Source organism: Misgurnus anguillicaudatus, chromosome 14, assembly GCF_027580225.2.
Source record: "Misgurnus anguillicaudatus chromosome 14, ASM2758022v2, whole genome shotgun sequence".
Taxonomy (NCBI): Eukaryota; Metazoa; Chordata; class Actinopteri; order Cypriniformes; family Cobitidae; genus Misgurnus; species Misgurnus anguillicaudatus.
In genome coordinates, this window is record NC_073350.2 from 11,661,876 (window position 1) to 11,683,832 (window position 21,957).

Sequence of the window (21,957 nt, forward strand, 5' to 3'; positions counted from 1 at the left end):
CTATGGGAATTTATTCAGTTTTGGAGCCAGCCTCAAGCGGCCAGACAATGAATTGCATTTCAAATCACTTCCATTTTGGCTCCATCAGAGATGCCCCTCGCGTAAGGGAAACTGGAAACTTGTGAGTGAATGAAGTATTTTTAAATTAAACAACAGAAAACTAAAAAACGATAACAAAAGCAGTCTTTAGTACAATTTACAGCAATAATCTGACATTAAATCAATCTGAACAGATTAATTCTCCACCTCCTACGTGACATCATCAGCTACATTGTTGAACCAACATTCAAACGACGAATGTGCTACAAAATTACTATGTTATCAGGAAATAGTTGTGACTAGCTAGCTAGTTTCTTCAACTATGCATCATACTATGGTAGATCAGCAGGGAGTTACGTCAATGTTGTGGAAACGAACCCCAGGAGAGGAGCATAAACAAATATGTTTGCAGTAATTAGCTGTATTTTTCGCAAGTTTTCTCGGCTTCAAATGACATGCATGTATTGTGCTATGACTATTTGTTTTTCAAAATGTCCTGTAACTTCTTTCTGAAATCTATTAGGGGTGTAATCCTTAGCCACACGCTTAGTTAACCAAACAAGTTAAAGCCATGAGAAACAAGTCTAAATTAATTTTGAGACCACGGATGTCTTCTTAATCCCACGGTTGATAACTTCAGCTGTAAGTACCGGAATGTCATTATCACCCTGAAATGCAAAGCTGCCTTCGAGGCAGCCATTTTTTTTTCATTATATTTCAGTTCAGTGAAAATTTGAAGTCAGAGAGACTTCTTCCTCTGAGAGATTGCTCTCTATAATAAAATATTATATGCGTCATAGATTTGATATTTTTGTTTGGCTGATCGTAATCACAGTGCACCGCAGCTAATTTTAATATTCAATGTTGTGTTTATGAGCTTGTATGCTTTGTGGCCATAACTTTTTGAAAATTATAGGGAAGCATTTGTAAATTTGTTTGACATTTTCCTTAAAAATTCACAAACTACTACAAATCTATCATCATTTCTGTATATAAGAAACATTTATACATTTTAAATCTTATAATTAAAAAATAAATAAAGTTGCACCAGTATGGTCTTACTGTTCGCTTCTGCTTGACATGCATGTCTGTTTTCTTCGACACAATGCAAGACAAAGGTAATCTGATCAATACTAATGAAGTCTGATCACTGAACGCCACTCAGCCATACATGCAACACAGAAAGTCTTGACATTACTTGTTTGTGTTTTTAATCTGAATTATATCCAATAACAAGATCCAGACTGTGATATGAATTTAAATGGATCAAGTACCCCATCCAAAGGAAAGAATGGAAAATGTTGCTTTATCGTAAATTCATGATTTATGTCACATTCAGATGTTTTCTTTATCAGTCAACATTTTAAATCTTATAACAACATTTTGCTAATAACCAGGAAAAACAATATCAAATATTTTGGCCAAGAACATATATTTACAAACAGCCTAATTTTACAATAAATAACATTACTGTCCGCCTCAATCGGTGATGCAAGCTCACCGCAGATGCAATCGCTTGTAAGTGACATCAGCACTTGTGGGCGGGGCCTTGCGTCATATGAGTTTCATCCATTCAGCATTTAAAAGAAATTAAAGAGAAAGCAAAGCGACGCACATATAGGCACAGCATCTTTACGTATATTTAATAACAAATACATAACCTTATCGATTGAAAGAGAAAGCACTGAAAAAGAAAATTGAATTCTGGCAACAGAAAAAAAGAGAGATTACCCGTGATGGATCTTCTTGTGCAGCTGAATGTGTGTGTTTTGAATCTACAGCCAGCAAGAGAGCACTTATCGTATATGGTACAATAGAGCTGCTATTTCCTTAAAGATATCAGAGGGAGACGGGGCTGAATTTAATTACTGCGAGACGTTCAAGGACTTTTTTTAAGCAGCTGAGAATGAGATTAGAGCTAACGCCTCAGTCATATGAGAAAATCATGATTAATTTCTCGAAGGAATGCGCCTCTAAATCAGTAAACTTTCTCTATTAGCAATTTAGATCAGACCTGCGTTTGCTACAGTGAATATTCACCTGACAAGCATCATCTCACTTTATTAACAGCTCAGTCAGTGCTGCATGTTGGGACCTCATTTCCAAACTCACGCGCACACACATCATAGACTGACAACTGTTATGAATCCATTGACAAATTCACAATGTGTTTTTGGCGCCGTAATACAGTACGGGCTGGCAGACCACTACGATTTCACTCGACTGTAATGCATTATAACTTCTTTCAATGCGTCCTATACTTTTAGCACAGTGTGTACTTGTGAACCATTGGCCTAAAACATTTTCCTTTTTTTAAGGGCTTGTTCACTGATTAAAATGTTTCTTATTTAAGCATCCCATTGTTCCAAAATCCTATTCTGTTGTTGATTCATGAAACACAACATTTGTACCTATGCCTTTAAAAACCCATAAAGCTAAAGTAATTTGTGTGATTTACTGTTTTCTACATAAAATGATCATACATAATGTATGAATGTATGATAATGTATGAACCTTGATATCTTTAATATTGACTATGGTTACGTCAAAGATTAAAATAAATGTGAAATCAATGATTAAAATCAAACTTTGATGCTCCTAATATCATCATTATTAGATTAGGGATTTCCCAGACAGGGTTTATCCAAGTCCCAGACTAAAATGCATTTAATTTAAAAACATCTTGTACTGACATATCTTAAAATATATCAGTGCCATTGTTTTGTCTCAAGATGCATTGTTTTTTGTAAAATGTGTTTGTAAAAACTACTTCCTATATGCTGACATATATATATATAAGTGGCTCAGTGGTTCATGTAGGTTGTCTACAAACCGGAAGGTTGGTGGTTCGATCCCCAGCTCCACCGGACCAAGTGTCGAGGTGTCCTTGAGCAAGACACCTAACCCCAGCTGCTCCCGATGAGCTGGATGGCGCCTTGCATGGTCGGTGTATGAATGTGTGGGTGAATGGGTGAATGTGAGGCAAACTTGTAAAGTGCTTTGGATGGCCATAGGTCTGTTAAAAGCGCTATATAAATGCAGTCCATTTACCATATATATATATAGATAGATAGATAGATACATACATACATACATACATATTATGGGGGCCAAACAGGAAAAAAATTAATTATAAAAACTGAATATATAGTTATAAGTTTAAATAAATAAATATAAGTCTGAATATATAAGTGTAAGTCTGAATATATAGTTATAAGTTTGAATATATAGTTACAAGTTTGAATATATAAATATATGTCTGAATATTTAAATGTAACTTGTGAATATATAGTTATAAGTCTGAATATATACAGTTATAAGTCTGAATATATAAATGTAAGTCTGAATATATATTTATAAGTCTGAATGTATAATTATAAGTTTAAATATATAAATATAAGTCTGAATATGTAAATGTAAATCGTGAATATATAAATATAAGTCTGAATATATAAATATAAGTCTGAATATATAAATATAAGTCTGAATATATAAATGTAAACCGTGAATATATAGTTATAAGTTTGAATATATAAATATAAGTCTGAATATATAAATATAAGTCTGAATATATAGTTATACATCTGAATATATAAATATACATGTGTTTATATATTCAGACTTATATTTATATATTCACAATTTATATTTATATATTCAGACTTATAACTATATATTCAGACTTACATTTATATATTCAGACTTATATTTATATATTCAAACTTATAACTATATATTCACGGTTTACATTTATATATTCATGATTTACATTTATATATTCAAACTTATAACTATATATTCAGTTTTTATAATTCATTATATAATTAATTATTTCCTGTTTGGCCCCCCATAATATATATATATATATATATATATATATATATATATATATATATATATATATATATATATATATATATATATATATATATACATATATATATATATATATATACATATATATATATATATATATATATATATATATATATATATATATATATATATATATACACATATATATATATAATATATATATATATATATATATATATATATATATATATATATATATATATATATATCCTAATATGATTAGTCTTGGATTAATCTAAATCCTGTCCAGGAAACCGCTATGAGACTTTAGTTTGGATGTCTGTTGTTGTTATTCATGGAAAATTGCTGGATCTCTCAAATTTAATTTATGTTTGCATATTTAAATATGGAGTATAGTATGTACAGTATACAGAGATAATTTACATACAGTACAGTACAGTACAGTCTTAAAGGTACAGTACTAACAAATAAAAACAAAACAAGGCAAGGTCGACACACTACGGCTCCTCATATCATAGCTAACCCAACCTAACCGTGCCGGAGTGCGATTGTCCCCCAGAGTACACACTGTACTTTGACCGATCTGAGCCCGGCCATGCTTTCGTCATTAGGATGCAATTGTTTTGAAGAAAACAGGAAGTAAAGTGCTCTCTTAACACTGGAACCCATTGTGATGTTAAGTCTTAAGTTTTTTTTTTAATTTTGAGTTGTTTGGTGCGCAATGACACACTGCCCTCTCACATGCCATCATATTGCTTAGTTGACCTGTCACGTGTGCCCCAACAGACCTTTGCACCTAAAGAGTTCATATTAGTACCTCAGATGTACATATTGGTACCAAATCAATATACATATCTGTCCCTAAATGGTACATATTAAGGGTACAGTGACAGCTTGGGACCATTTTCTTTTTACAGTATAGCTACTGTACATTATGCTTCCATCACCCAGCTTTTATGCACATTTTGAAGTATCGGATCACAAACAAGTGATGGAAACGGCAAATTTCGATGAATAAAATTGAGGTATTTTTTATTATGTATTTATTAATAATTGAAGATGGGAACGCATATGCCGCATAAATTCTAACTTAGCGAACATTAAACCCACATGACTTATCTCAGCCGCTTTACCTAATAGATTTGACAAAACCTGGAATGTTTAACAAAGCAACTGCAAAAGTTTTAAAAAAATGGGTACATGGGCTAGAAAGGTTTTGAGGTTTACTGAAAAAAATTCACAGGATGGCCGCAGACCTATTGTAACTACTCTTTTTTTATTAACGGTTCATGGTATCCACCTTTTTCTCAAACGCGGAGGTAAGTGATGTGACGTATTTCCTTTACGGTCCGAGACTTACGGTTCAATAGCCAGCTGGTAGAAAACAGTGTAGTGGGAGCACACATAAAACATGATTTACACAGTTAATACTGCCATGTATGAACCAGTGTGAGGATGAAATGAAGAAATTGCTTGATATATGAAGATATATTCAGTAGGGGTGTGACGAGACACTTAATCCACGAGACGAGACGAGACACGAGATTGGGTTCACGAGAACGAGACGAGACGATATTTTTACACTTTTTAAGAAACCCTCGATGATAAAATAAATGAATAAGAAACTGAAATCATGTTATTTTTAAATGTTTTAACTAATCAAGGACTGGCCCTAACAATTATTTTACTGATAATGACGTAATTTGTTATTTTTGGGTAATAAAAATAGACCCAAGTGAGCAGTAGCCTTTAAAATTACATAATAACGAAGATGCAATAATAATTGGTTCAAATAAAGTATTAAAACCAAGTTACATTAAACAACATTACATTAACAAACACATTACATTTGTGGTCTATAAATAAAAAGCATTATGTATATATTTTAACAAATGCCTGCAGGGGGAGATAGTTGACTCGTCTCGCAGACGCTATCTTTACTTTCACTTTAGACGGAGAGAAACGCTTATTTTTTAGCCAAACAGTTTAAATCCATTTGAATATTTAATATACGTCCATTTCTTTATAATAGAAATGAACATGCAGACATTAAATCATGTAAACTCTGTGATGGTTTAATCTGCTGAGACTTCACATCTGACACTGATCACCAGACAAACACAATACGTCTCAGACTTCATACGAGCTCCCAAACGAACATTATTGGAAACCCAAACAAAAAAGCAAATGCAGTAAAAGACAGAATATAATGCATGCACTGTAATAGGCTAATTACACCAACCACGCTTTAAACGCTTGGAAACACAAGGCGCGACGCACTGCCTTTTTTAAAAAAAGAGCAGTGCGAGTCGACGCGGCTTTTAATATTGCTAGGCAACCACCTAGTCAGCTGTCTTGTCAATCAAATATTGAAGCGTGCGCTCTTTTGCTGTTAACTGTCATATTAGCAGAAACTTTAAAAAGATGACGCTTGCTCTGACCTTGTTTGAGGGTGAGAGGTGCACAAACACGCAGGAGAGAGTGAGCGAGTGGAGTCCGGTTCTTCAAAGCAACTGTAAACTTCCCTCACCACAACGTAAGGCCCGCATCTCCCCTCATTCAAGTGGACAATGCAAAGACGCGAATGACTTCGGGCGCTTCTCCACTCTCAGCGTTCCTTCAAAGGCGCGTGCTGCGGCCGCCGGCAAACACCGCATGGCGCTCAGCGCGCATAAACAGCGCGCAAACGCTCCATGCCCATAGAATATCATTTAAAAAAGGCGCCTGCAACTGCCATAAACGCTTTTGGTGTAACTGGCCCCTAAAAGGGTCAAACAGAAAGCTGCATCCTCCGGAGGTCGCATATGCAGGCTACATACGTCAGTAAAGTTTCTTTCAGATCATTAACTGAGCATTACATTCGCAAGTCGTGAGCATATTACAACAATTTGCGATTAACTAAATTATTAGTAAACTTTATAATTGTAAGTAGTCTCTAATAAGACAGTCTTTATGAAGTAAATGCAGTTTAAAAATGCGACCTCCGAAGGATGCAGTCTTTTATTTGAGAAACGGCCAGAATTTCACCTCCACAAGAAATCTCGCGAGACACACTTAATCTCGCGATACATATTTAATCTCGCGAGATCTCGTCGCACGAGATCTCGTCACACCCCTAATATTCAGTCATTTTGTGTTGTTAATCGGAGGTGACGGGTCTTCAATGCGCAAACATAAAAGCACAGAGACATACCAGTATCTTTAGATTGGGAAAGTCAGTCGAGTGTTTGTACATGGAATTTACCAAGACTTTGTCTTTTTAACTTTTCAGGGCTGGTTTAAAATGTCACAACTGTCCCTCTGAGGTGAGGTTTTTTTAAACGGCAATTTTTAATCGACTTGTTTATGGCGACACGTCGAGCTTCACGCGGTCCGACACAGTCAGCAGCATCATTCAACACATTGTAAGTTATTTGAACAAACCATAATAAACATATTAAACTTCTACATGTATTGAGTATTTGTCATGGGCTTGCCAGAGCTTTTTGTAATAGACTCAGGTCTGAATGTATCTGGCAAGACCATGACAGTACTATGTTCTGTGTGGGAGCATGTGGAGGCATATAGTTGTGTGGCTTCCACATGTTCCCAGTGTTTTGTGGCTGTCATGGTCTTGCCTGACCTTGGTTATTATCCAGGTTGGATGTTAGAGGGCAAGACCATGGCAGCAGTGTGTTTATGTGGGAACACGTGTGTTTCACATCATGTCTGTGTGACACGTGTTCCCAGTGTTTTGTGGCTGTCATGGTCTTGCCTGACTTTGGTTATAGTCCAGGTCGGTTGTTGGCAAGATTATGGCAGCATTGTGTTTATGTGGGAACACGTGTGTGTGTTCACATCATGTATGTGTGACACGTGTTCCCAGTGTCTTGTCACTTTTACCCTTATCTTGTACTCGTGTCTTAAGTGATTAATTATGTTCACCTGTTCCCCATTGATGTGCTGTCTATATAATGCCCTTGTGTTCTCTGTGTGGTGTGCGTGCGTTGTTGTATGTCAGAGCTTCATGTTCTCCGTGTGCTCTGTTGCAAGTTCCTGTTTGTTCCAGTTTATGTTACGTTTCTTACCAGTGTTTAGTTTATATTCTGTTTTACCCCCTCGTGGGTATTTATGTTCTGTTTTAATAAAATTATAGTTTATTTTTGTAGTTCGTGTCTGCGTTTGGGTTCTTCTTTAGTTTATTTATCCGGTGTGTAAACCGGTCGTGACATAACGCACGCACCAAACTGAACCCAGCGGACCAGCTATGCAATGTGCATCGGACCCGGAGTGGTGGTCCTCTATTTCTGCACAGACGCTCTCCGGGGGTAGCCCCTTCCCACCGCAGAGGGGCCTTCCACTCCGGGACTATGCCTTGGCGGTGGAGAGGAGTAGGGGAAGTTACCCGGAGTTTTTGGCCAGTGCCTACCTGGTGGCTGGCATGAAGGATCCTCCACCCATTCAGGAGCGAGGGGGTTTATTGCAACTGCCATACTGGGACCTGGTTGATTGTCTCGTCAACCGACAGTCCAGCCCGAGGGGCATTAGGACCGGGGCGATCAGGCTAGAGAGGTCGACCCCCGTCTCCCCGGCGCCGGAGACCATTTCTGCGTCCGGTTCCCATCCTGCACTCCTTGCCTCTGGACGGAGGAAGAAGAGGAGGAGGAGGGTTTTGGAACCGGCACAGCCGGAGACTCGTCACCCGCGGGTGCAGCCGGAGACTCGTCACCCGCCGGTGCAGCCGGGGACACGTCACCCGCGGGTGCAGCCGGAGACACGTCACCCGCCGGTGCAGCCGGAGACACGTCACCCGCCGGTGCAGCCGGAGACACGTCACCCGCCGGTGCAGCCGGAGACACGTCACCCGCCGGTGCAGCCGGAGACACGTCACCCGCCGGTGCAGCCGGAGACACGTCACCCGCCGGTGCAGCCGGAGACACGTCACCCGCCGGTGCAGCCGGAGACACGTCACCCGCCGGTGCAGCCGGAGACACGTCACCCACCGGCGCAGCCAAGGCCATGTTATGCCCCAGCATGGCAACAACAGAACTTTGGGACTCATTCTTTTCACCCCGGACATTTTGTACACCCTGTTGTTGTCCCACCTCCCCTCCCTGATTTGTTATTTTTGTTAAATCATCCGAACCCTTTAGTTACTTATGTTTGTCTTCCGCTTTTATTTATTGTCATTGTTTCTTGGGTGTTTTCTGTTGTGCAGTCTCTCGTTCCTCGTGTTTAATGTCTTTGTTTCTTTTTGTTTGTGACGTCTGGTATCCGTCTTTGTAGTTGGGGGTACTGTCATGGGCTTGCCAGAGCTTTTTGTAATAGACTCAGGTCTGAATGTATCTGGCAAGACCATGACAGTACTATGTTCTGTGTGGGAGCATGTGGAGGCATATAGTTGTGTGGCTTCCACATGTTCCCAGTGTTTTGTGGCTGTCATGGTCTTGCCTGACCTTGGTTATTATCCAGGTTGGATGTTAGAGGGCAAGACCATGGCAGCAGTGTGTTTATGTGGGAACACGTGTGTTTCACATCATGTCTGTGTGACACGTGTTCCCAGTGTTTTGTGGCTGTCATGGTCTTGCCTGACTTTGGTTATAGTCCAGGTCGGTTGTTGGCAAGATTATGGCAGCATTGTGTTTATGTGGGAACACGTGTGTGTGTTCACATCATGTATGTGTGACACGTGTTCCCAGTGTCTTGTCACTTTTACCCTTATCTTGTACTCGTGTCTTAAGTGATTAATTATGTTCACCTGTTCCCCATTGATGTGCTGTCTATATAATGCCCTTGTGTTCTCTGTGTGGTGTGCGTGCGTTGCTGTTTGTCAGAGCTTCATGTTCTCCGTGTGCTCTGTTGCAAGTTCCAGTTTGTTCCAGTTTATGTTACGTTTCTTACCAGTGTTTAGTTTATATTCTGTTTTACCCCCTCGTGGGTATTTATGTTCTGTTTTAATAAAATTACAGTTTATTTTTGTAGTTCGTGTCTGCGTTTGGGTTCTTCTTTAGTTTATTTATCCGGTGTGTAAACCGGTCGTGACAGTATTGTTTTCGTTTTATGAAAATATTATTACATCCCTTCTTACGCACTAGTGGAGACATGAGCTTATGAAATTATTTGCTTTTCATTTAAAAAATAACAGAAGTACACGCAAACCAATTACGAACTATTATAAACATTAACTAAGCAGATTATGTAGTATATATTCTGTACTGTAATCGCATTTTTGTAATAATATATAATAGCAGAATAAATAAATCAGCTAAATTAGCATATTTTATCAGCATAATATTAGTTGTTTTTAAACAATTATTGTATTTATTGTTTACTGGCAGTATCTATGAATTTGTAAATACAGATGATGAGTGCATGTGGATTATAGTTAAAACAAATGTTTTGTAGAGATTTACTGCGTTTGTATCAGCTATTATGGCAACCCCTAACTGCACAAATGATGTCGGTCTTCCTGGATCTCATAATAAACATTTAACAGCCAGTCAAAACAGCACACTTGTGTCCTTTGCAATAGACCATTAGCTTTAGTGGCTCACCGGATGTCATAAACCGGAAATCTCAAAGATGGCAGTGCCCACATTTACGTCAAGAAACAGGTGGATTGCTTTGTTTTGTTTACTGCTTGTTACTAGGTTATCATTAGCCGCTCAAAGAACTGGATGGAAATGCACATACCGTTATTTCGATTTCGTTGTCTTTTCTGTTTTTGTAAACTTTAAAAAGATTTGCTTCACGTTTGGATGGAAACCCAGCTAGTGTGGACTTCTAAAGGGGAAAGTGCAAACAGTGTAAAATAAAGTGTAGTACGTAAAATCTTATTTTCCTTGTGTTAGTGCTATCTCAAATGCAACCCTTTATCTGCAGTGTTGAATCAGCATTTCGGGTCACAGCTGCAACGGAGGCAATGCTCAACTTAGGGGGAAGCGCCCAGGATGACAAAAGCAAAAATCTAGATTAATGACAGGAATCGAGTTGTGGTGTCATCCGCGAGAGGGCACATCAATCTCAAATCAGATTACTCAAGATTAATGACAGCGAAGAAAAACATCTTGATAATGAACTTTATAATGATGGATGTGGCCTGGGTTGATGTTAGAGAGGCTGAAGTGCTGTTTCCTGGCCCGAGCAGAGAAAGAGACTAATCAAAGTGAAAGAGAGTCAGAAATTGCATCATATTCAGACATCATCAAGACAGAGAGAGTGTGCGACTGACTGTCTCTCGGGCCGCTGATCAAATCTTTGAAAAGGAACTGATACTGTACACTGTAGTTCAGTTCATAATTCTCTTATAATGTAAAATCATTGACAGTCAGAGTCCTGTAAGTCAGTAATGCGCTCTGCATTGTGTGACAGCTGAAATGCAAACATTTTAATGATATCATTAAAATATAATACAGACCTTAACACTGAAAGGATGCCCACATATAGTATATTGTTTTAAATGGTTTGGTATTACTTTACAATGAGGTTGTTTTTGTTTACTCTTAGGTTTGTGTGTGTGTGTGATGACTGGAGACTCGAGGAACCTTGAATACAATAAACTTTAATTATAATAACAAAAGAAACACACAAACTGGCAATAGGGAAAACAAAGAGGGTTTTATTGTGTGGAGATGATGAGGATGATGGCTGGCAGGTGAGGATGAAGACAAACTCGAAACAGGTAAGGGGGTAGCGTGGATGATGATGGGTAATGTTGCATGTTTTAATAGTTATTTTACAATGGTTTTGAATGCGGCTGCTCTATAGGCTAAATTGTGTTTTATAATTGCAATAAATTGTAATTATATACATTTTGTGGTCAGTGTTTTGACAGCATCCAGAGAACCATTGACAAAAATGTCACAAAAGCAATGTTTTTACGCTGTTTTAAAAACATGTGGTGTATTAGATAAATGGCGTTTATGGTAACAGAGACATTATCTACAGTAGAAAACTCCTGGTCAGAGAAAAATGAGTGAAATCGTGTTTTTGATAAAGAATAAAATCCATTTGAAAGCTCAGCAGCTAGCTGTTTTAGAAAATTACTTTTCCTATGTTTTCTTTTTCTACCAATTTTTATATTAACACCTGCTGAGGGTGTTTGCAGTTTTCTTGCCATCAGGATTATGACCACTGGCTCTATTTCCCTGGTGACTGGTAATGCAGAATGTCATAATATATTTCAAGTCTAGATGGAAAAGGTCACAGAAATGGTATTAGTACTTCTTGAATTACAGAAAGTTAAACCTTTTTAACTGTATTTGCCTCTAGGGACGTTTAGATGAAGAACTGCAGACAAATGTTAATGTGGCTACCGTGATAACAAGCAGTTCGATTTTTCTTTTAAATCTTTTCTCAAAATGAAATTAGGGTCAGAAAGTACATGTTGAATTCTATATTTAATGCATAAATAGCCGCAAGAACAAATTGCTTTCTGATATTTTCCATTTCCAAGGCGATTAAGTTGTTATTTCCATTTACACTTGTGCTCTTGTCTCTGCAAAATACACATGGTTTTAATACAACATCGAAAGTGTATTTGCTTTGAGGATTCCAAATAAAATTGATAAAAGTGCCTTAGGCAAATATATGTATAACAGAAATAACTACAATTATAAGTTGTTTCCTCGTGGTTGGGTAAAATATGGACATGTTTCGATTATAAATAAACCTATGCCTATGAGTTTAAAAGCATTTATATAAACCTAAATAAACCTATGCCTATGAGTTTAAAGACACACTATGCAGTTATTTTACCTTAATATAACAGCTTCAAAGTTATTTAGGTGGTAAACAAAGTCATAGTAGGGCGAATCCTCCTCCTGTCGAAGCTCAGGGAGGACGCCGCTAGTAAAACCAGCAATGCAAGCTTGAGAGAACCGCTCCTGACAAATCTCGCGAGAATCGCGACTTGCTAAAGCAACGACGTCACACACGTTAGGCTTGTTCGACTTCGTGCGGTGCTGCAAGAACCGACCGCCGGATGACATCAAAGTACAGCGAGAATGATCTGAGACGGCACTTTGACGTCATCCGGCTGTCGGTTCTTGCAGCGCCGCATGAAGTCGATCAAGCCTATAACAACAACTGCCCGCGCGAATGTTTACACTATTTACAACCTCTAGTTAAGAGAGCGCGTTCGGAAGAGAGTAGGAAAAGAGAATCTGATTGCGTTAGGAACTGGACAAGAGGCCCCATTTTTTACATGTTGGCGTGAGCTAAAAGACAGCAATGGATGGGATGCTGATCTGGCGATCTTGTTAATGGACTAGTAAGTAAATCTCTTATTTGTAAATGTGTTTGCGGTCTATGTTGTATGTTGTTGCGCTTGCTTGTAGTATGTCATGCGATTATCATGACAACAGTTGTCAATATCTTACATAATTATCAGGACATAAATAAGACTAGAGGTTGTAAATAGTGTAAACATGCACAATTTGCAAACTATTATGATAAATAGCAATAATCATGTATAGTGACATTATAACGACCAATGTTATGAAATAATACAACGTACACAATTAACTTTGTCATGGCATTTTGTAATGTTTACAAGAACACAAATGAAATGATACAGTAGACATAGACTATAGACTGTTTACTTGTGATTTAGCTGCAATCATGTAAAAACGTTATAAGCCAGCAAACGCAGTACTTTATTATAATATGCCTACTCTACACTTGGAATAAACTTCTTATTATCCTATTACCATCATCTGTAGTTTAGTAGACTATGCAGTAGCCTAATATTTGTATGAAATTGTGAAGCATTACCTGGTCATTGTCTTCGGAGGTGTACTGGAGTGGGAAATTACGACAGTTGCAAGTATTCTCCAGCGACTCTAGGGGTCGCTGTGTGACAAAAACGACGAAAATGCATAGAGCGGCTTTAAAGCCCAATAGTCTGTCCAATATTTAACAAACCATGGGTTGACACAAACACAACATTTTTAGTTAATACATAACCTATAGTTCGGTAAAATATGGACAAACCAAACCGTTGGGTTATAAATTAACTAGGGCTGTCAATAGATTAAAATATTTAATCGCAGTTAATTGCATGATTTCATGAGTTAACTCGCGATTAATCGCAAATTAATCGCACATTTTTATCTGTTCTAAATTTACCTAAATGTAACACTTTTTAAGATTTTAATGCTCTAATCAGCATGGATTTGGATAATATATATGCTATATGCAAATGTATGTCTACAACAGCCTGTTTACATTTTCAACAAAACCATCAGCCATAGTTTTATAAATGTTTTTGCCTTTAGAAGACCTTGTTCTTTCTCCATTTCTGTTTGCTGCTGCATCATTTGTGACCTGTGCTGGCAAATTGAGTTGGGATGAGCAAATTTTCAAAAATGTGTCATTTATATTTTAACATTCTCTATTAAAAAACTTCAAAACAATTGGAACAATTGTTGGAATCTGACAAAGCATGACATAACTATACCTGTTAATGCAGAGCAAAAACCATATCAATATACATATATGTTTTTCTTTTCTTGTTGCAAGGGTTTAATATAATGACACAACAGATACTTTTCCTTAACAGTTAACCAAACATTCACTTCAGATATAACAGATTATAGGTCATACCTGCGTGAATTCTTGTCAAAACAGATATTTTTAAACCTGTAATTTTGTGTTAGATGTCTATATACATCGAGCCCAGTCTCCTGAAGATGCGTATAAATAGCACGAAGTGTCATGCACTCGCGCGTTTGTGTGCACACGCTTCAGACGTCTGCGTCAGACATCGCTTTTGAGCCTTGTCACTCTTAATAACTCTTTTAACATCAATCAGATCCCGAACTTTATCTCTCTTAATAATTATTTTACCATCAAGTAAGTCCTGCGGTCTATTTTCTATAATTTCTGAATGCTTTTTAAAACGAAACTAAAAAGTGAAAGAAGACGCATCTTTGCTTTATATGGACTTGGGACGGTACACCTCACAGAAAACGTGCAGATAAAGAAAACTGCACGTGCAGAAAACTTGCATTTTAGATGTTTAATGACCATTTGAGCATTGGATTCGCTAGACGAGAGCTTAATGTTCTTATTTTTATGAAAAGCTCCGACTCATCTAGACAGCGCCAGTCACTTGCTGCGTCTCAATTCATCCAGCTGTGGGTCAAACAGAAATTGCGTGTTGCCTTAATCGCACGTTAATAAAATTAGTGCCGTTAAAATGAATTTGCGTTAACGCGTTATTAACGCGTTTATTTTGACAGCCCTAAAATTAACCTATGCTTGGTTGTTGTTACCTAACAGGTTTACTGCATTTATAACTCATTGGTTGGTTCTATCCAATATTTACCCAACCATGGGTTAGTTTATGTATGAACCCAACAGTTGTGTTTAAATTAACCTATGCAGGTTTGTTTAAATCAATGGTTGGGTTTGTCCATATTTAACCCAACCGTGGGTTGAAACAACTCAAGATTTTTAGTTTATAACCAACCAATATTGGACTAGTTACTCAATTATTTTTTACATATTTCTTGTTTCAAAAGTAATATTTTTACATACTCATTACATCCCAGCCAACAGTTAGTAGTTACACTACTAGTTACAAAAACAAAAACTTGGAAACAAAACTTTCCATTACACCCCAAAAAATTGGTAATTGCATTTATTTTTTATTATTGTTTTGCAGTCTGTGAATCTATGAAAGTTACAAATAAATGAAGATTACAGCTATTTTTTTTAAACAACTTCTTTAATTTAATGAAGCAGTAACGTATATACTAAAATCCAGTGGCGGCCGGTGACTTCTTTTTGTGTGATGCACATGGTTTACATGACGCAACAAACATATTTTGAAAACACGAGCAACACACATGACACTCCCAACACATATTTTGAATTTGCGCCCCTCGGAAGAGCAATCACGATCCGCAACAGCTGGGAGAATGAAAAAAGCTACACTCTAAAAAACGATTCGTTGGCTGAACAACCATAACTTATGAAAGTAATTGGATTAAATACAAAAAACTTAGTATTTTTAACTTTTCAACCTCTACTTAACATATTTAGTATGTGTAACACTAAAATGTAAGTTACCAGGTGAACTTAAATGTATCCAAAAATAAAATGAAAAAACGTAAGTAATGCTAACTACTATAACAATTGCATCAAAATTAAGTAAATCTAGCATAACATTTTAAGTAACTATAGAGCCACGTGATTTGCCATGATGCCTTTCCAGCCAAAAATTATGACATCTGTCGTAGCCATTTTGTGAAGCACATGTCCTGTAAAAAAATCCAACTTCAAAATGTTCTTTTAACAAAAAACAAAGTTTTTCTTGTTTCAGTTCATTAATTTGTGTTCACTGAATGAAATAAGCATAATCATCCTGCTAACAAATATCATTTGTTGACTGGAGTTTTAAGTTTTTGTCCAATTTGTTTAAACAACTTGCCAAATTGAGTAATCTGAACAAGCAATTTAAAAAAACAATGGTCTGAATAGTTCCCAGCATGCATTGCGACATGTTCACTTCTTTGGTTAATATTTACTAAAAAAGATGACTGTTTTAATGTTTGCTGGGTTTATTTATGTTGATATGTTGTTAATGTTAGTTATATGTTGTATTTAGAGTTATTTTGAAAAAATTATGTTTGTTCATTGTTACCATGATTGAGAAGTGTGTGCTCAGTGTACAGGTAGAGGGCAACACAGTGGGTTAGCGCGCATCATTGTTTCCTCACAGCAAAAAGGTCTCTGATTTAAGCAAGAGCTAAAGCCGAAAGTATAGGCCGGCCGCGGACCCTCTTGATGACGAAAATGACGTCATGCGGACAGCGCGCATGCAGCCCAAAATTTGAGACCGCGCAGACAGTGCGCGTACAGTCCGCGTACAACAGCGCATGCACGTGAAAATATTCTCAATGTTTGCAGCGCCGCATAAAGTCGAGCGGTTCTCTCAAGCTTGCATTGCTGGTTTTGCTAGCGTGTCCTCCCTGAGCTTCAACAGGAGGATGATTCGCCCTACTATGACTTTGTTTACCACCGAAATAACTTTGAAGCTGTTATATTAAGGTAAAATAACTGCATAGTGTGTCTTTAAACTGATAGGCATAGGTTTATTTATAATCGAAACATGTCCATATTTTACCCAACCATGAGGAATGTTTTAATGTACTGTAAATGTCGCCAAATCAGTGCTGCCCTGACAGCCTGTTAGACTAATAATTTGAATGAGAAATCATTTGTATTGCGTATAGTGTCGAACGCGGCCATCTGCGTGTAGCCGCGGGGAGTATACTCGAAAAGCTGCGCGGAAGCGTGCGCGCGCGAGCCAGACGCGGACGCGGAAAAAAGGTATACCCCGGCCTTCAGTCAGACAAAGACTTTGTTCAGGAGACCTTTCTGTGTACACTCCCACAGTCCAAAACATGCAGATTAGCTGAATTGGGTATACGAAATTGCTCCAACTTCACTCTTAAATATGTGTTGGATTTACTTAAAATATATATGCACCATTTTTGCATCACACTTTTTAAGTAATCCCAACTTGGAATAATTTTACTTAAAATAAACAAGAAAATATGTGTTATATGAACTTAAATATTTGAGTTCATTAACATTCTTTACTTAAAAAATTAAGTACATAAAACACAGGTTTTCTTGTTAATTTTAAGTAAAACTATCAAAGTTGGGAATACTTAAAAAGTGTGATGCAAAAATGGTGCATATATATTTTAAGTAAATCCAACACATAATTTTTTAGAGTGTAGCTTTCAGCGTTGGTGACAATGTGACAAAAGTAGTTTGTGCACAGTCCATGGTCGGGTAAAATATAGACGACTCAACCGGTTTACATTAACATATGCTTGGTTGATTCAGTCCATGGTTGGGTCAAATATTATTTGTTTAAACCAACAGTTGGGTGTGTCTATATTTAACCCAACCATGGGTTGAAAAAACCCAACATGTTTAGGGTTTATACACAACTGGTTGGGTAAAATATGGATACACACAACCATTAGGTTATAAATAAACCTATGCTGGGTTGTTTCCCCAACAATGTGTTTATAGCATTTATAACCCAATGGTTGGTTCTGTCCGATATTTACCCAACCACACTCAAAAAATGTCTGGGTTATTTTTGACCCATAATGGTTAACTCTTTCCCCGCCAGCGTTTTTAAAAAAAGTTGCCAGCCAGCGCCAGCATTTTCATGATTTTCACAAAAGTTTAATGCCTTCCAGAAAATGTTCTTCTTTAAATAAATAAACAAACAATGTATCAAATGAAAGAACAGACCCTCTGCTTTCAAACAAAAAACCTGTTTCATCCTACCTTCATTAGTTCTCTTTTTATCATCTCACAAATATGGGTATGTTTCTTCAAAAACATCAAATTTTAAGCAAAAAGCTGAGATAAGAGATCAGATGCAGAGCGATCTTTAAAACATACACTGAGTTATCTCTCTCTCTCATGTGAGGCGCTACTTCCGGGTTGTATAAGTTGCGGAAGTGTGCCACCTGGTGGATAATAGCAGTGTTGCAGAAAGCCGGAATTTCTCGTCATTGGCAGGGAAGCGTTTTCTCGTAATTGACGAGTTATCTCATCAATGGCGGGGAAAGAGTTAAATATCGAACAGAACACATCGCTGGGTTAAAAATGACCCAATGTTGGGCTGTTGTTATGCAACCATGGAGTAAAATAATATACCAGCAATTGGAATAAAACAACCGAGCTTTGGGTTAATTTTAACCTAGCGGTGTCTTCTGTCTGATATTTACACATTATGGGTCAAAAATAACCCAGACATTTTTAGAGTGCATGGGTTGAACAACTCAACATTTTTAGTTTTTACACAATGCATGGTTGGGTAAAATATGGACGGACCCAACCATTCGGTTTTGCATTAACAAATGGTTAGTTGTTTCAATCCATGGTTGGGTCAAATTTAATTTGTTTAAACCAAATGTTGGGTTTGTCTATATTTTACCCAACCAACAACCCAACATTTTTTAAGTTTTGAGAGAGTTACTACTGTGTATAAAATGCCAGAATGTACTTTGAATGGGGAAACGTAAATATACCAACGCAAGGGAAACATCACCTTACGATTCTTTTTTTGTGTGAGACGTTATTAAGAAAAGCAAGAAAATTGATGAACAATTAAGTCTTATATCACGCTGGCTAATCAGCTAATGACAGTCACATTAACTGTGAGGATGGGTGGCTTGTTATTAACAGACAGCTCATGCTGAGCTATGGTTAATTGAAGAAGGCTGGTAAAAATGGAAAATATGGACCCTCACAGTTATGATAAACCATATTGCTGACACACTGAGCTCATGACAGCCGCTAATGGGGAACAATCCCTGCTGTTTTAATGCCAGACCGTTGCTCTGAGAAACTGCGGTACCTTGTTTTGTGGTGAATTTCACAGCCTGAGTGACTTATGCTAGCGAGCTTATTGTACTATTTAGTGAACAGAATAAAACACTTTTAGAGCAACATTAAATTAAGGTTTCGTATTGAATAGGGGGTCTGTGTTTAATATCTGCGAGAGCACTTCTATCAATATGTCATTTATTCAGTTAACACCCTCCATTGAAACTCTGTAATTAACACATAGATTAGTTTGAAACACACAGCTCCATCTCTATCAATCTCTATCGGACGGCTGTTTTCAATCGCTGTGTTTACACAGACAAACGCTTTTGTGTCGTAATAAAGAACGGTTGTTAAGAACCTACTCAGCCCTTTCGCAAATTCACTCTTGAGTTCGCTCACGTTTCATGCATAGATTTTCTGTCTTAAAAAGCTTTGGGAGCCAGAAAAGTTGTGTTTGAAAGCAAGATGTTCTCCGCTTTGCCTGTTCCTACCAGAATCAATCACGGTCCGTGTGTGCATCAGTTATATTTCATAGATTTGCCGATAACCTTGCCAGCTCCTGGAGAGAAGTGAGCAAATGTAGAGAAACCTGCCAGGTGTCTTTAAACTGTTAGCTGTCATTTGCATTGTTGACAGCACCACCAGGAGGCTGATAAATCTGAGTCGCTGGGCCATGTGTGTGATATACTGTATATATTAATAAGATAAAGCACTTTGAGTAACACCATACTTTATGTTAGAGGACTCATATATTATCTGAGAACGAAGTGTATATGGTTTAAGCTTGTTTGTACAGTTTTGATTCATTTGCAACACTATGACATCAAATATGATGAACTGAAATTTTGATAATTATATTATTTACTTTTTGAAATGGTACACTTCATATAAACACTATTTTTGAAGAACATTGCTAATCGTTTTATCATTGTTATTAAAGCTGTGAATCTGGATTTGTAACAGATTAAAACATTTAAATTTGGCGGATGCTTTTATCCAAGTTGCAAGTGCATCTAATGTATGCATTGTGGTTTCACGGATTAATATGCAAATTAAAATAGGGAAAGTTGATCATTTGCATGTGTTTCAAATGTTAACACTCAAGTCATTTTAAACAAATGAACTGCAAAAAGGCGCTAAAGTGAGCAGATGCGGTTGAATTTGTCCGGTCCAGTCAGACTTGATCATCCCTATGCCCTTCAAAGATCAGAACTCTTAACTCTTTCGCCGCCATTGACGAGATATCTCGTCAATTAAGAGAAAACGCTTCCCCGCCAATGACAAGATTTTCTGTCTTTCCGCAATACCGCTATTATCCACCAGGTGACGCACTTCCGCAACTTATACAACCCGGAAGTAGTGCATCACGTGAAAGAGAAAGAACTCCGTGTATGTTTTAAAGATCGCTCTGCATCTGATTTCTATCAAAAGTCCTTCGCAAAAATTTAATTATCTCAGCTTTTTGCTCAAAATTGGGTCTTTTTGAAGAAACCTACCCATGTTTGAGAGGTGATTACAAGAGAACTAATGAAGGTAGGATGAAACGGGTTTTTTGTTTGAAAGCAGAGGGTCTGTTCTTTCATCTGATATATTGTTTGTTTATATATATTTAAAGAAGAACATTTTCTGGAAGGCATTAAACTTTTGTGAAAATCATGAAAAATGCTGGCGCTGGCTGGCAACTTTTTTTTAAAAACGCTGGCGGGGAAAGAGTTAATGTGTAAACTTTAGAAAAAGTTGTGCTATTGTGTTTTATACTGTAGTTGATTAAAATACATTTGACAAATAGAGCACTAAAAAAAAGTTTTATGTGGGCTGTTTATGCAGCGCCACTTGGAATTTGGACGTTTAAGTGCACTTAAAAGGGCATACATGGAGAGACGCATTTCAAAAAGCATGCGAAGATAAAATCTTTCTGTTCTTGACACAGGATACATACAAACAAAATGATCTTGAAATACCACAGTATACTTTTTCTAATAAAAACATTTGTTTATGTCTTAAGTGAATGTATAGATTAGAGTCATTAACCAGTCTGTGCTTATTTGGTCTTAAAGAGACAGTAACCTCAATTAACCTACTTAAGTCTGTATCATTAATGTTAATCAAACAACCCAAGACAAAGAGAAAATCACTTCTGTAATTATATTAAATTCAAACAATAAAGACAGTGGTATTATTCATTTGATTCAGTTTCTGTACCTAATGCTAATTTTAGACCTTACTTAATGTGCAACTTTGTTCTTTTTTATAAATGTTTGTAATTTTTTTATTTGTTCTTAGATTTTTCTCATCCTTTTTTTTGCTGATACGAAAAATTATCCGATCTGTGTCTCAAAAATTGTAATGTATTCTGAACCATGAGTTTTATGATCCGTCACACCCCTACATTTTATAAGTATGTTAATGAAAATAAAATATGAATTTGAATATCTTTACTCTATTAAGGCAAGACAACTTGGCAAAATACAGTAGTACATACAAAACTATAAATATCCCAGCAATTTTTAGATTGAATTTAAGTAATGCATGCAATTTTATGACATTATGTAAATTCAGTATCTACATATAAGGGGCTGTTTACACTTGGTATTAAGATGTGTTTTCATCGATCGGATCACAAGTGGAGAGACACATCATGTTTACACCTGGTATTTAAATCTGTCTCTTTTGTCCACTTTCGACGGCTTCTGTCCTGAATACTGTGAGGGGGTGGTCTGTAAGACTGTGGGC